The following is an 8,756-nucleotide window of genomic DNA, read 5'->3' on the forward strand; positions in this document are numbered from 1 at the left end:
GTCATCAGTGTTTTTGATCTTGGCCATTCTTACAGGTGTAAGATGGTATCTCAGAGTTGTTTTGATTTTCATTTCCCTGATGGCTAAGGAAGGTGAGCATGACCTTAAGTGTCTTTCTGTCATTTGTAATTCCTCTGTTGAGAATTCTCTGTTTAGGTGTGTATCATTTTTTTTTTGTTTTTTCAAATTGGATTATTTGTTTTTTTGATGACCAATTTCTTGAGCTCTTGTATATTTTGGAGATCAACCCTCTGTTCTATGTGGGGTTGATGAAGCTTTTTTCTACTCTGTAGGCTGTTATTTTGTCTTGTTGATCATGTCCTCTGTTCTTCAGAAGCTTCTCAGTTTCAGAAGGTCTTGTTTATTATTATTATTAATTATTATTATTATTGTTGTTGTTGCTCTCAGTGTCTGTGCTGCTGGGGTTATTTGTAGGACTGGTTCATCCATTTTTTTTTTCTTTTTAGAATGTGTTTTCAAGGCAGCTTCTTCATATCCTGGGGCAACAATACCACCCAACACTTCTCTGGAGATAATTTTTGCAGTTGGGACATAACAAACAACAGATAATTTAACAAAATTCCCAAAGGAAGACATCCTATTGGCACCCCTTGCTCTTGCATATGGGGAGGATCTTCTGTGTTGGCGAAAGTAGAGCCTGGCTCCACTTGCTTGGTGGACAGTTAGTTCCTTGAAGCACAGAACTAGCACTGCCATGCAGCATCTGAAGAAAAGAGACAGAATCAGAAAGGAGACTCAGGATGGAGTTCAGTGCTTGCCTAGAATGCCCAAAGCTCTGGGTTCAGTCCCCTGCACTAGATAAACTGTGTGTGCTGATATATACCTGAAATCTCAGCACTTGGGAGTGGAGGCAGGAGGATTATAAGTTCAGGGTCATGTGTAGCCTGGGCTACTTGAGATCTAAAACAAAAACAAGAGTTTAGGACTGTGATATGTTCACCTAATGAATGGAGAACAAAGCATCCCGTGGCTGGACTGATGGCTCAGTGGTTAGAGGTGCTTGTGCACAGGCCTAAAACATATACTTCATCCTTAAGTCCGTAGTGCCCACATGCCCACATGTGCAGATATTCTTACACACAGACACAGATGCACACATGCACACACACATATAGATATACTAAATTAATAAAGTAATTAAAAATTTAAAAATAAGACTCAGGATATAGGAAACTGCTCAGAGATAAGTTTCTCTATATTTCATTCAAGTTTTCCTGACATCATTAGCATGAAAGATTGGAGTTAATACCTAGGTCATGTCACACTTAGAGCTGTGTATTACTTAAAGATATCTTCATGGATACTGCATTCTGTTCCCCTTACCCCTGCTAGGGTTTGGGTAAGATCTGTGTTCTGGGCCTGAGATCTTCAAGCTTTGTAGGTTTCATGTCTGAGAAGAGTGTAGCCAAGTTCTTTAGCTGCCTATCACCTCGCAGTCAGGAGAGCTGTGTCCACTTGTGCACCACAGATTCCTACTAATCGAGAGACCTGTCAATCAAGCATCCAGTTGGCTGGGAGTGCCGGCATAAACCTTCCTTTGCATGCACACGTTTCTCTGCATTGTCAAATGCCTTTCAGCTTACTCGAACCCTGACTTGAAAGCAGCTGCTTAGCTTTTTATCACATATGCAGATGCACTTATTACAAACTTAATTATATCCCAATCTCTATTAAGTGGTGGATTTGTAATTCACTGCAGAGAATCCTATTTTGCAGAAATAAATGAGCCCCAAATCATTTTCCCCCTTTCAACGGTGACATGCAATCTTCAGCCACAGCGTGGGAGGCAATTGTCCTGGCAGCAAAGACAAGCCCCTACCGCGAGCGCAAGAGATGCTGCCATGCCGACACAGCTGAGCCGCCCAGATGGGAGACCCTGGGACAGCTTAACTGAACAATTGCTTCAGCAACTGGAGGTCTGCATTTTCTTAACAAGAGCATCAATTACCATAAAACCAGAACATACTGTGTTTCTTGTACTTGCAGCAATACATAGCAGTTCGGGGAAGCGATCTATTGTGTTTGGAACTGGGAAAAATAAATATAATACTCCCAAATCCTGGCTGCAAATTCAGCTCATTTTCTTCCAAGGATCTTCACCATGAAACCAATGGGTGTCGTCACCTCGTCGATTTTCTGTGACACTGCTAGCTCTGACACCTCCTTGTTTAGTTCTTCCCTGTTCTAGATGTCACACCCATTCCAGCTGCCTCCTGAGCGTTTCTCAGGCGTGGGCACATGAGAACACATACACGGGCACACATATGGTTGTTAGCTCAATTAGCATTTAACACAAATTCTTTTCATCAGCCGTGATTTATGTTAGCTGTATGCATTGGAGTTTATGATAGCTGTACACGATTGGATTAGGAAGATGCAGGCTAGACAAGTTGCTTCAAAAAGTGTCCTGTTGAACTTGTGGATGAGACATTAGGCTATGAGGAAGAAAATGCCACCTTGTTATCATTGTTGATGACAATAGTGGGATCTGACTCACTGGGTTTGTGGGTAGCATCACATTCACACAAACAGAAACAGTCAACAGTTATCGAATGTTTATCATACACTAGCTACTACACTTAATTTGATTCAGTTATACATTGCCTAATGATGGGTATATCTTCTAAGACACATGTCATTAAGTCATTTTGTCATTGTTCCTGTGTCTCAAAGTATACTTATGTTACTGGGAAAATGAAGGGTTCTCTATTTAGGCTCACGGAGAACCTCATTCTCATAAATAAAAGAACTTAGAAATACACTCAAAAGAAAGCTTAGGAACAATTTTATTGGAATTTAAGAGAAGAACAACAGGGCAGGTGAGCTGTCAGTCTGGTGGTGACTCCGAGGAAAAAGATGGAGAAGACAGCAAGTCACCCCTGTAGAGTTAGGGTCCAAGACAGCAGGAAGACTCAGGAGTAGGAGTAAGCAAGAAGCTTCTTGGTGGAAGTGACAGGGAGGGGCTTTACCAAATTAGTGGAAAGGCCCAGAGTGTCTGGAAAAACATGCTGAGGATTTTGGTTATTATTCAAAAGGAGAAGAAAGGGAAAAGTTAAGCCATATTAGAAGTTATGGCAATAATTGAGAATGTGTAATAGTTTAAATTATTGGTTTACCAGAATAAAGTATTATAGTAATCCTCCTAATCTACCATTGGCTTTACTTTCCAAGATTAAGAAGATGCATGAGTCAGATACAATAAGATGTTTTGAAATTCAGTACAATCTTTATTGTAACATATTACTGTAGTAATAATTTTTGCTAAATGTAGTCTGTGTAGCCTCTGCTGACTTCAAACTTGAGGGCTCCAAAGATCTTCCTCAGCCTCTTGAGAAGCTGGACTCTATGGGCGCACGCTCACCCATGGCTTGACATTTTCCTTTGTCATTGTTATTATTTAATCTACTATGCTTAATTTGCAATTAAACATCATGGGGATGTTTGTATAGGAAAAGACTAATATAGCTGTGCTCCACCTCAATGACATTTCAGTCGATTACTATCCAACATATAAAATATTCATCTAGTGTTGTCAGAGCAATTTCTTAAGATTATTATTGTTATTATGTGTTGCATGTATATGTGCTTGTGTGCATGCTCTAGTGTGCATAGCACATGGGGGAGGTCAGAAAACAACTTCGTAGAGTTGGTTTTCTATGACTGCCTTAATGTTGGTCCTGAGAATCAAGCTCAGGTCATTAGGTTTGCACAAGGCATCTCACGGTCCATCATAGCCATCTTAATTTGTGCTCAGTATCTGTGATGTTCACATGACAGTGCAGATTACCATGATGAATTTCTCAGAATATGTCCCTATCATTCAATGACACAGGGTTCGGTTCTATATACTACGTATGGTTTCTGCCATCGATTGGGGTCTTGGAACTTACCACCTATGTTACATTACCACATTTCATTCTCATTCCCTGTACAGGTACAGTAGATTTTAAGATAAGATAGTCAGACAAAGAGTAGAGCACAAGCCACCATGGGTCCTAGACGGGCTTGGGTTGATAGCTCCTCTTAGAGCCTGAGGAAGATCCCTGCTAAGGTTTGGATCTGAAGGATCCTCCAAAGGTCAGTCTCCATCCTCTGGCACCATTGTAAGGTGGTAGAAATGATAGAGCTTGGGAGAAAGTAATGGTCTTCAAGGGGATCTGCCATCTGACTTCATGTTTTGCTTCCTGGTCCCCTGAGGTACCTTCCACATGCACTCCTGCCAAGATGTCCTATGCTGCTGCGAGGCCCAAAACAATAGAACCAAGAGACCACCAATGCAAATCTCTGAAGTTAATATAATTCTCTGAGCCAAAGTAGTTTCTCTCTTAGGGTTGTTTTTATTAGTCCTTTGAGGATTTTCTGCAGTGTGCTTTGATCATATTCACCGCTCTCAATCTCCTTTCAGATCTACCCACCTTCCTTCCAGACTTAGCCAACTTGCTCCTCTTTTTTTCTGAACACATCAAGCACAGCTTATGCTGCTCATGTGTTCTCTAGCATATGACCTTCTACTGACGGACTCAGTGGGGTGGGGAGATACACTCCTAAGAAAAGCGACTCTTGTTCTTCCAGCAGCTATCAAATGCTGCTCTTTGATGAGGGAAAGCAAGTGTTTTATGCCACCTCCCCTCTCCATACTGTGGTTTCATCTGGTTTGAGCTTATGCTGGTTTTGTGCATGTTGTCATAACCTGTAATATCCACAGTGAATTCATAGGTACAGCTGACCAGCTTTGACGTGAAGATACTGCTATTTCTTTGTATTCATCCACCACCTCTTACAATCTTTCTATCTCCGTTTCTGAAATGACCCCTGAGCCTTTTGAGTGTGTGTGTGTGTTATAGATGTCCCATTTAGGGATGAGCCCTCCACAGTCTCTTATCCCATTCATCTTGGGAAATTGTAGGTCTCTGTATTAATCACTACTACTACAAATAGAAGTGTCTTTGATGAGCATTGAGAAATACCTAATCTATGGTATAACAAGTTATTAGAAGTTGATTTAGTAGTACAGCCATTTATCAAAATAATAATAGTAGATTGTTCCTTAGGGTTGTTAAGCTACATGTTCTTGGCCTGCTAAAGTTGGTATGGGTATGGATTTCATCTTATGGAGCAGGATTTAAATGCAATAAGAAATGGTTGGTTACTTCCGTGATTTTTTATCACTGTTACCTCAGTGGGTGTGTCTTGCCAGGCCAGTCATTACTATGGCTGGCAGGGATCATAGCTGGGTAAGATTGGTGATTGCTTTTCTTCTCTGGTACCATGCATAGCACCTTCCAGCACTATGAGAGCTATGAGAGCCAGCAGGGATAAAACATCTGGGTCCGTATCAGTGCTTGCTTTTTGTATGTTCGACGACTCAAGTATGTGAGGTCTTCAGCAGCAGGGCTTTACCATCAAGTTCTGGTGAGTAGTCAGGATCATTTGCAATAGCTTGTCATGTTTGTGCGCTATCAGATCTCAGTGATCTATACTCGAAATGAGGTCACCTATTCCTGGGACTGGGGTTGTTGGCCTGTGATGTCCTCTTATAAGCTAACTGCATTTGAATTCTTTTTATGCATGTGTAAGTCTATTATTTGTGGAAGCTTCTACACTAATGTTTCCTTTTCTTCTTATTTATTCTTTGTATTTCACATCATGCATCTCCATCCCATTCATTTCCCCATCCCTTCATGCCCACATTTTGCCCTTGAACCCCCAACCCAGCAAATAAGTAAAATTTGAGAGAAAAAAAAATCAATCTCATCACGGAAGCTGTAGTGTGACACAGTGAGTCACGCAGCAAACCCTTTTGTCCGTACGTCTTTGCTTACAAGTGTTCATTGCAGAGAGTCACTGGTCTGGCGCAAGGCCTCCGGTTTCTGCGCCACACTGTTGATTCTGGGTCCTCACTGGAACCCCTCCTGGTTATCCTGCTGTTGCCCTGTGTTATGGAAATCCTGCAGCTTTGGGTCTGCAGAACCAGTCCCTTCACTTGCTCCAGCAGAGAATGGATGGGGTGAATGTTGGTGTGGGCCAACATATAATGCTGGTTCTGGATCTGGGTAGTTGCAGGGTTGATCGGCCTGCCAGCTCTCCCTTATCCTCATCACCAGGGTGAGGGTTCCTGCATCGCCCTGGCTTGTTCACCTCTTACAGGGATGGCCAGGTCTTCTGCTTTCAGGTCCTCAGGGTTGGATTCCCACACCTAAAATTTCAGGGCCAGCTCGACTGTGCTGTCCAGGCATGGTGTAGGGACGCTCTCCTGAGTGCTGCAGCTGATGAGGAGCAGGGCCAGATCTCCCACTCTTAATGACCTCAGGGCCAGCTCTCCCACCTGCCTCAGGCATTGATGGGTGTTGAGGGGAATCTCTCCCCTGCCTGTGCCACCACATGACAGATGAGTAATGGGAACATCTCCCTCATGCTCCCAACTTCAGGGCTGACTCACTCACACCTCCGCCAACAGGATTGGCTCTATTGTGTTGCCCAGGTGAGGTGCAGGGCCTGCTCTTCCAAGTATTGCACTTGGTGGTAGGGAGGGACAGCTCACCTGCCCTTCTGACCTTAAGACTTCTCTCACCTGCCTCAGGCATTGATGGGGGAGGGCATCTCTCCCTCACCCATACGCCATACAGTAATGTTTCTTATGTCTTTTTCTTTTTTTAAAATTACTTTATAAATAATAAGAATCAAAATTTCCACTTCCTTCTCTCCCCCCACTTCCCTCTTGCTCCCCCACTCATCCTCCCACCTCTCCCTCCAGTCCTAAGAGAGGGCAGGGTACCCTGCCCTGTGGGAAGTCCAAGGCCCTCCCCCCTCCATCCAGGCTTAGGAAGGTGTGCATCCAAATAGACTAGGGTCCCAAAAAGCCAGTACATGCAGTAGAGACAAAGCCCAATGCCATTATCATTGGCTTCTCAGCCAGGACTTTCAGTTGGCACTCCCCAACATCTACCCCTTCTGTGACCAGCTGAATCTTCATGACTCGGGGCAACAGCAGGAATCCGAGAGAAGAGTCAGTGAGGGTCCAGTATTGATGGTACCAGAGCACTTGAACTTGACCAACGAACATTTGCGAGGAAAGATGTTTGGACAAAAGGGTCTACTGCATGACACACAGCGGCTCCCAATGCCGCTAAGACAAATGGAGGCAATGGAGAGTTGGGAAAGATGAGGAGCAAAAAGGGTGTTTGTTTGTTTTGCTTTGTTTTGGGGTTGTTGTTTGTTTCTTGTTAGTATTTTTCTTTGTATTTTATTTTTATTTCTTTTTCTATTTTCTTTTGGGGAGGGTACTACATGGGTGAAGGGCAGATATGAAGGGACTGGGAAATGAATGGGATTAAGGTGCATGATGTGAATTTCTCAAAGAATCAATAAAAATTATGTTAAAAAAGAAAGAAATTAAGCAGGCTGAGCAAGCCATGGGGAGCAAGTCAGTAATCAGCATCCCTCCATGGAATCTGCCTCAGCTCCTGCCTCCAGGTTCCTTCCCTATTGTCCTGTCCTGACTTCCCTTTAGGAAGAAAAGCAGTACAGAAGTGTGAGCCAAACAAACCCTTTGTTCCCCAAGTTGCTTTTGTCATGGCATTTCACGCTAAGGCCGTCTGTTAGCAATGTTGTGAGAACCTTCACACCGATTTCCTAGAGGTACCAGTTCGTGCTCACACCAGCAGTGAAAGAGCGTTTCTCCTCCTATAACAACCATGCTACTTTCCCCCTCCCACTCTGTTTGGGGTAAATGAAAGCACTTTTTTTTTTCAAGACAGGGTTTCTCTGTGGTTTTGGAGCCTGTCCTGGAACTAGTTCTTGTAGACCAGGCTGGTCTTGAACTCACAGAGATCTGCCTGCCTCTGCTCCTGATGGCTAAGGATGTTGAATGCCTTGAAAACTATTTCTCAGTCATTTGTATTTAATGTTTTGAGAACACTCCTTGCCCTATTGGCTTCCTGATGCTTAGTTATTTTGTGTTCGATGTATATTTTGGATGCTAACCCTCTGTCAAATGTATCACTGATACCCCCTTCCCCATTTTGTAGGCTGCCTTCCACTTGAGTGGTGGTATCTTTTGTTGTAGAGAAGCTCATTAGCTTCTTGTGGTTACATTTAGTAATTATTGTATTGCTGGGATCCTAGTCAGAAAGTCTTTTTTTTCTGTGCCCATGAATTCAAATGTATTCCCTATTGATTCCTCCATCAGATTCAAGGAATCAAATTTTAAGTTGAGGTTTATGATGGATTTGGAGTAGACTTTTATGCAGAGCGAGAGATAAGGATCTAGTTTAATTCTTGTAAATGTGGCTAAACAGTTTGCCCAGCACCATTTGTTGACGATGCTGCCATTTGCTATTGTGTTATCGTTGGCCTCTTTATAAAGGAATCAGGAGGCTGTACAAGGTGTGGGTCCTCAGTTCTATTTCATTGATCAATGGGTGGATTTTTATAACAGTGCCATGCTATTTTTATTACTATAGCTCTGAAGTATAATTTGAAATCTTAGATGGTGATACTTCCAGTTATTCTTTTATTGTTTTGAGTATCTTTTGTGTTTCCATATAAAATTTAAAATTAATTTTTTAACTAGTCCGGATTTATCCCATGCTTTTTCAGACCTAGGCCAGCTGGCCTTGGTGAGATCCCAATAGAACATCCCCATTGTCTTAGTGAACATAGCGGACAATGAGGAATACTGAGAACTCAAGAACAATTGCAGTGGGTTTTGGATCCTACTGCACGTACTGGCTTTG

Source organism: Microtus oregoni, unplaced genomic scaffold, assembly GCF_018167655.1.
Source record: "Microtus oregoni isolate MIOR12 unplaced genomic scaffold, Mior012 000017F_ref0000208, whole genome shotgun sequence".
NCBI lineage: Eukaryota > Metazoa > Chordata > Mammalia > Rodentia > Cricetidae > Microtus > Microtus oregoni.